The sequence below is a fragment of the Arachis duranensis genome, chromosome 4 (assembly GCF_000817695.3).
Source record: "Arachis duranensis cultivar V14167 chromosome 4, aradu.V14167.gnm2.J7QH, whole genome shotgun sequence".
In the NCBI taxonomy this organism is placed as follows: domain Eukaryota; kingdom Viridiplantae; phylum Streptophyta; class Magnoliopsida; order Fabales; family Fabaceae; genus Arachis; species Arachis duranensis.
Genome location: NC_029775.3, coordinates 3,387,454 through 3,394,815, shown reverse-complemented (window position 1 = coordinate 3,394,815; position 7,362 = coordinate 3,387,454). Strand labels below are relative to the sequence as shown.

The 7,362-nt window shown below is 35.7% G+C and overlaps 1 long non-coding RNA gene across 2 annotated transcripts; it reads right to left on the bottom strand.

The window, feature by feature from the left end:
- Positions 1-398: 398 nt before the first annotated feature.
- On the bottom strand, positions 399-4,383 carry LOC110279786 (uncharacterized). Of its 2 annotated transcripts, XR_008008429.1 has the most exons (4): positions 3,965-4,383; positions 3,011-3,383; positions 915-2,748; positions 402-760 (listed from the first exon to the last, which is right to left on the bottom strand). It is a non-coding gene; the product is annotated as an uncharacterized LOC110279786 (long non-coding RNA). The 2 variants fall into 2 exon arrangements; XR_008008428.1 differs by having other exon boundaries at positions 399-760; positions 3,011-4,383.
- Between the last annotated feature and the right edge of the window lie 2,979 nt (positions 4,384-7,362).

Below are 7,362 nucleotides of genomic sequence, written 5' to 3'. Positions count from 1 at the left end.
AACTAATTAATTATATTAATTTATACAATTTTTCTTTACCATAACCTATTTTTTTTACATCATATTTATTAAACTTGAGATATTAATATAAAAAATACTAAATAAACAATATTAAACTCAGATAAATTCAAATTGTTAACTAAAAAAATCCTTATTTGTAAAATAAAAAAACGAGATACTCGAGCACTACTTGTGCACATACTAGCATATATATATATATATATATAGGGGAAAAACAAAACTAAGGTGGTAAAAACCTTAAAAAAATCCTAAATATTGAACACTACAAGAATGACGTTCATTTTTTGTTTTCTTTTGTCTATATTAAATTAAAAAAGGGATAACATTTCCGTCGATTTTTAAGAGTAACTAAAAATGCAATGACAATGCTGATATCTAATTAATAATTATACAGGGCAATTGCTTATACATAATATATAGAAACAGAAGCTACATTCCACTGCACAATAAATTATCTAGCTTCTTAAGAAGCATATTTTAAAACACTCAAAACAAGCACTAATGTAACCATGTATCCAAGCACAGATAACTTATTCATAAGTCTATTTATCAAAATATATACTACCATATATGAGTCGTTACATGGATCAATTATCAATTGACACCATGAACTTTCAGTAATAACTTTTAACTCAAACATGAAAACTCTAAAATGCCAACCTCATCTCCACGCCCTTGATTTTGATCCATTGATGTTAGTTCTTGATACGAGGAAAACTGGACATAAACATTCCTCCCCCTAGAGTAAAACAAAAGAACCAGATTGTTTAGGAACTCACAATCAATAGAAAAGAAAAGTACATAACATACCATGATACCAAATTATCAAAACAATAGTTAAGGCAACAACAAATTAAAGACAGGAAGAATAAACAAGCTAAGTCTGTGCATACCTTATGGTTGGCTGAACATTTGCATAAAATTGTAAAGCATTAATGGCTGAAGCAACATCTTGCATTTGGACAAGAGCCTGAAATAAGTAGCAGATTAACAAAAAGAAAGATAAAATAAAGCACCCTTAAATTTCTGAAGGAACACCAAAAGTCTCATTTTGAGGCATGAATTTAAAAAGGAAAGCTGATTTTTTGCACCCAACATCACAAGCTTTGTTATGACTCAAAGGCTGAAAGAGCTGAAGCAAATCATTCTGCAACCAAAGCATAAAAACCTCATAAACAATTAAACATTACAAATGCCATGTGCCAAGTAATTTATCAATGTGAGCTTGATAAATGTGAGCTTGATGAAGCCTTCAAGCATTTTAATTTAGCTTGATATATTGAACCCAAGTAATTTATATTTATATCTTACGCCTTTTTTAAAGCGACTAACCCTGTTTAATTTCCTTTGCTTTTCTTGCTTTTTCTTGTCTCTCGGTGAATAGAGCTCAGGTTGCTAGTTTGGTAATCACATTGGAAGACCAAGACATGAAGGAAAGGCTTGTTTATAAGTTTGTATAGTAATATATAAGCAGTTTGTCATGTAATGCATGATCAGTGAGCATTTAAGTGAAGCTTACCAACACTTGACCTTTGGCTCTATATTAATATATCACGTTGCTTCTTGCAATCATTGGTCTCTTACCTTTAATTGACATGGATCATATTTGTTGCTATTGCCATGTGTTGTAACGGCTCTAGAATTGGCATTAAGAAACAATTGTTATAGTACTATGGTAGAAAAGACATTATACTAACTTATCCCTAAATTTAGGACAGCAAAGATGTAACCTGTAGCAGATCCCAGTGATACTCTTTTAGCATATAGGGTATTTCTTTCACAAAATAATTTATCCATAAAAATTATTACAAAAGAAAAATTAACCAAAACCTTATCTGAGCATTTGAATATGGGATTTGATACATCTAACCAACTCCATTCACTATTACCAGTTTCTTTCTCCTTCTCAACAAGGGTTCCATGCTGTGGAATATCTATAGGACTGCTAGAAACTGCATATAGTTGAACAAGTTAGAAAAAGGTGTAACATATCACTCCATTCCTGAAGGGCAGGTCCAAAACAAGATTGCGCTTAATGTTACCAGCAAGAATATTTTTCCCATCCAAGCTAAATCCAGGAGAAATTGAAGTCGGCAGGGGTGATGCGTTATATTTTTCCCATATAAGCATACTAAAACAGTAAAGCCCAGGGAAGCAGACATCATCAGCAGACATCACAACTGGAATCTTTGAAATTGATAACCAAAATAAATAGATATATTTTTATTTCCCAAATGGCAGCCAAAAAGCTAATGCTCATTCTTAATACAAGCAAAATTCATAAAGCTCAACAACAATCCTTGCATGTTAAATAAGCATAACAGGAATCTTACCACATCATAAAATTTTGCAAATTTGTACTGCTTCATGTTAGTACGCTAATCAAGTCTATGAAGTTAATTTGTAGCAGAGTGGGCTCCAGAGTCAACTGAACTTCTTGCCGATAAATCCAATTATTCCAAATGTATGCCTGTGTTTTAACACATGAAATGAAAATAAATAGACAGATATCATTACCTGAAGAGCCAGTATTCTGTCTTCAACTGTATCTTTTACAGTAAGCCATGTCACAGTAACAGGACGAGTCTATCCAATTCTATGAACTCGATCAATAGCTTGATCTTCAGTCGTTGGATTCCACCACAGATCCAAAAGAATAACATGGCATGCAGCAACCATATTCAAACCAAGATTTCCTGCTTTTAGTGACATCAGCATAACAGTTACCTGGAAGGAATTTCAGTTGTTAGACACCAACAGACTATCAGGTTGAATGCACTGGAATAGTAAATAATGCAATATCAAGAAGTGATAGCAGTGCACACTGATTCCCAAAATAAAATCAAGCAAAAGAATGATGAACAAAGATTAAATTTCATATTACTTCAGCTACCACCAACTAGGTCCTCATACTACTTTCTATATATTTATAATTGTGCATAAAACCATTATCAGCATTAATAATGTCAGGGAAAACAGAAGATCAAACCTCAGGATCAGTATTGAAATCTTTAACAGATCTGTCCCTAGCAATCAGAGACATCCGCCCATCAAGTCTCCTATATTTCATACAGGATTGTTGCAATGATGCCTCAACTAAGTCCAACATGCTAGTCCAACTGTACTCATTCTGCTGCACTATCCAATTATTCAAAATCATGCGCTTTTATGGAATTACTACCACCAAGTTCATCAGACAAGCAACTCCTCAAAGTAGCTTTGGAGAAAACAACATCTTCTGCAAGTGCTGCTTTACAACCACGAGCAGGGCATGTATTATCATCACCATTCAAGTAATCTGATACACATTGATAACAGAAGACATGGCCACACATTGGCACAACTGCGTCTTCAGGTGGATCCTGTTGAAAACACAGTACGAATCAACTAAACCCATACCAACAACGTATTGCTATTGGTTTACTATACAGCTATATGCCTAGACAGATAAACTGAGAAATCAAAATCTAAAATATCAACCAGTGATTAGTGAACAAATTAATTAATCAATAGATCAAAGCATCATAATAGAAATTTTCCTAAAAAATAAATATCCATAAGCAGGATTAGAACTGTAAGCTTCAGGAGATTAAAGAAGAAAAAATTGGTTAGATCAGAAACACACTCACTTGAAAGTGATGGGTTTGGACATTAAACCCTACAACATCCCCCCATATTCTCTTTTTTCTTATTAAAACTGAGATGGGAAACATTTGGGTTTTTAGTGAAATGAGCTGAAGCAGTAAACACAAACATATCAAGAGTGGGGTTCAGTAATTGGGGACAAATTGAATCTGAATGTTAAAGTGGGGAAGAAAAATTTGGCCAACAGCCACCAAAATTAAATTGGGGACAAATTAAATCAGAAGTCACAAGGATCAGATGCAAGATTAATTTACCAACAGCCACCAAAATTAAATTGGGAGAATGGAGGGGAATATACGACTGAGAGGGGACTCTCTTGTGATCGGCAACGCACAACAGGGCAAGAGGAGAAGGCTGCCGACGATGACACAGGGACGGATGGCTGGGGAGGACGCCGACGACATCACGGACATGCACGGCAGAAGGAGAAGACTCGGACCCCTTCCACTTTACCTTCGCGCACGGGAGCTACACAGCTGAGGGAGGAGACCGGTGACCGGGAAGAACGATGAAGCGGACGTGCAAGCTGGAACTGACAAAGACTGAAGTGTTATGGTTACTGAGAAATTTTCATTGAGTATCTTAGGGAAACCAAAACCCTCTTCCCCCAGGGTTATTTGATGCGGTGAATGCCCAAAACCGCCTCAGGTCAGAACAATTGGAGCGGGGCTTAATTACGCACTAGGAACCGCATCAATTTAACGAAGCTGCAGCGGTTTGAGACAACGGCCGACAATCTTCGGCTGCTAAGTCCCGCGTCTCTTGTAGTGGCACATAAACACATATACAGAAAATGCACAGAAGTACAATCAATCCGTCTTTCAGGTTCTATAGGAACAAACTGTTCTGATACCAAAATGTAACACCCTACCATTATGAGCTTTACGCTTAAGTCGTAAAGCAGATGTGATGTGGTATTACGACCTCTAAAATAAAACGTGTACATATAATAGTAGAAAGATTATAATATACTAGGAGCCTTGAAGAATAGAGGGAATAAAAATCGTGGAATAAAAGCGCAACGCTCAAGAAACGAGTTAACTTGCGTGCTAAGAAAGCTATATCTATCAAATATAAGATTGTAAAAATAGGAATAGAGTGCCAAAGATACAAAATAGCAAGCTCCTAACTCGGCCCGCGAAGTCAAGGCTGGCCGGAAAATATTTACACACACACACACACACACACACACATATATATATATATATATACATATCAAAAACCCAAATATACATAAACAAAATTCTGCCTCTCCAAAAACCTCTAAGAGGATCAAAAGAACAAGTTATGCAGAGAGAAAGTTAAGTACACATATATATACCACTGTACAACAACATAACCCAGTAATCACTTTGCTTCAGGAGCCCAGACGCCTAATGAGACGCCTCTCGACCTGCATCTGAAAAGCAACAACATAGTATGGAATGAGAACCGGAGGTTCTCAGTATGGTAAAGGTGCCACACACATAATATATAAGGTCCTGGGAATGCCAGAGGCAATCTCAGAACGCCGACACTCGGATTATAGAGCTTAAAGTATTAAACAGAAGTCATAAAAGGTGGTTTTCTAAGAGTATCTAAACCTAACTTAACTTAAACTTAAATCTAAGTCCCATACTGTCATTCCTTCATACCTCCAACTCCATCATGCATTTTCACAGACAAATAGACAGATAAAAGCAAGCACAAGAAGGTTACAAATACTGCAGGTAACAAATACACATTTAACATGGCAAGTACATGTAGGCACACCCAATTAAAGCACAAGCAAGTAATTCAAGTAATATGCATATGATACATGCCTGTCCTATGGCTGATGAGGCTCATCTGTCAGTTATCCAGCCAACCCGACAAGTTTGAATTGATCTTAGACTGTCCCCCGACGTGCATCCCCAAGAGTCTATGTATAGCTTTATCTCAAATAATCAATATTGCTCAATAGGGGTAACATTCCCGGAAATTTATATAGTGCCTGGTCACACTTACATCGTAGTGTCAATAGAGATCAAGTTTTCAACCTGGTACACGTGGTGGCAAGCCACAACACTTTATCTAGGGAATCTCGTATCTCAGATCATTCAAATTCATAAGCCATATAAATAATTCAATTATAATTCATCAACATCCACATCATTCTCAATCACATCTCATTCACCACCATACATCAATCATATTCAATCCTTATCCTTCATTATCACATCTCCCATTCTGTCCATCAATAGTTCCAATTTAAAACATAATTCATTCCTTTCTAAATAAATCAAACTTAAAACATACTCATTTTCTTAATAACTCAAAATCAAACCCTATAACCTTTGAATCTAAATCTTTTCAAATAATCATTTAAACAAAATCTCTAATTTTTATAAAATTTCGACAACATCTCCTCTAAAACTCGGACTTTGCCACCCTTTTTGGGTCCAAACCTGCATTCTTTTCAATTCAACATACCCTTCCTCATCATCATGACAATCACCACAATAAATCTACCTCAGATCAACAATTATACTCATATAATATTCAAATCCAACAACCAAAATTTAACTAAGAATTATAGTTCACAAATCCTAGGCTTTTAACACAAAATACCTCAAATCAATAATTCACCAAAGCACCAGTTATTCAACAAGCGCCAAACCAACCATGTTCATTAACAGGATACTAAGTATTAAATATTCACATGCAATCCAACTTATCTTATGGTAATCTAGCCTAAGTTTTCACAGAACATTATATATTAAATGCAAGAAACCTAAACCATATCTTAGCCCAAGTATTATTCCAAGACAATTTTCCTCAAAGAACATAGCCCTCAAAACCTCAACTAATCCGCTTCCTCCAAGTTTCAGTATTCACAATTTCGGGCTCTAATTATTTATTTTCAACCTAATACACATTCATAACACATATATATCCAATTTAATACTCAAAACTCAAATTCAATGAAATTAAAATAAAAATATAAAATTATCGTATCCTCACCTTACCCAAACTTCACATAAGCAGGAGTGAACGTATTTCTCAAGCTAGTGAACGTATTTCTCAAGTTAATTGGATCCTAAAATATTAGAAATCAAAGAAATTCAACATTCCCACTCAAAATTTGAAAATTGGGGGAAAGGAGTGGCTGGGAGTATTTAGTGGCTTACTTATGAAATTGTTCTGATAAAAACTTTGAGCTCGATACGGTGGACGCGTGGCCGCAAACGATGCGTTTCTTCGTTCTTCCTCCTTCCTCTGCTTGCTGCTACATAACTAATGGGAGAAAGGGGAAAGTTTGGTTCACTTAATGCCCTTTTGGCCTGGTTTGGGCCCACGGACCCGGTTCGGTCCGTTCGGTCCAATCTTGGACATTTTTTTCGAAATTAGTGTCAAATTTTCGTTTCGATGAACTCTATCCTAATTTAATATAATATTCACATTTCTAATCTTTCTTATTAAAAGCTAATTTATTGACTAATTATCTACTGATTTAACCGAAATTTACACCTGACGTCCTTAAAAGTTGGACGGATCAGTCCCTCCGTCCAAATGCCTCCGTTAGACCCAACGAAAAAAGCTGATGTAGCTCCTGTAATGCTTGTCACGCGTACGTGACATATTTCCCACCAACGCGTACGCATCGTCAGAAATTCAGCAAATCCACCTTTTGTATAAATTTTTCACTTTGCATGCTTTTTTTTTTCATTTCTTTCA